Here is a 567-nt window from a genome sequence, read left to right on the forward strand (position 1 = left end):
TTCCTGGATGTTTACCCAGGAATCAGTGCCTGTGGATTCCAAGTGACTCTGGAGCACCTTGGACATTATGGGCAGAATACGTTTTTTGTCAATTAGCCGTAGAACATCTTTTGAAGGGCCGTTTGGGGGCACCTGAGTGGCTTACGGCCACACCGCTCTGGGAGCGTCCGATCTCGGAAGCTAAGCAGAGCAGGGCTTGGTTAGTACTTGGACGGGTGACCGCCTGGGAATACCCGGTGCTGTAAGCCTTTTTCGCTTCGCCTTCGAAAAACGGCAGAGGGCGCTTCGGCGAAAGGAGATCTTTTGAACGTCTCTTTAGGAAACAGCAGGGGGCGCTGCTGCTGCTTCTTTTTCTCCCTATCCTGTACACAGCGCTGTGTAAATGTTACATCGTGTTTTGAAGGCCCGTCTGGGGTGTGCAAAGGAAGCTTACAGCCATTCCGGCCTGGGACTGCCCGATCTCGCCTGATCTCGGAAGCCAGGCTTGGCAGGGCCTGCTTAGGACTTGGACGGGAGAGCGTCTGATCCTGGCTAGGGACTTCCAGGCGGACTGGATCCTTTTCCTGA

General features: G+C 54.9%; 1 pseudogene; it reads left to right on the top strand.

The window, feature by feature from the left end:
* The first annotated feature begins 139 nt into the window (after positions 1-139).
* LOC123964553 lies at positions 140-248 on the top strand (annotated as a pseudogene).
* Positions 249-567: the final 319 nt, after the last annotated feature.

This window comes from Micropterus dolomieu, unplaced genomic scaffold (genome assembly GCF_021292245.1).
Source record: "Micropterus dolomieu isolate WLL.071019.BEF.003 ecotype Adirondacks unplaced genomic scaffold, ASM2129224v1 contig_3184, whole genome shotgun sequence".
Taxonomy (NCBI): Eukaryota; Metazoa; Chordata; class Actinopteri; order Centrarchiformes; family Centrarchidae; genus Micropterus; species Micropterus dolomieu.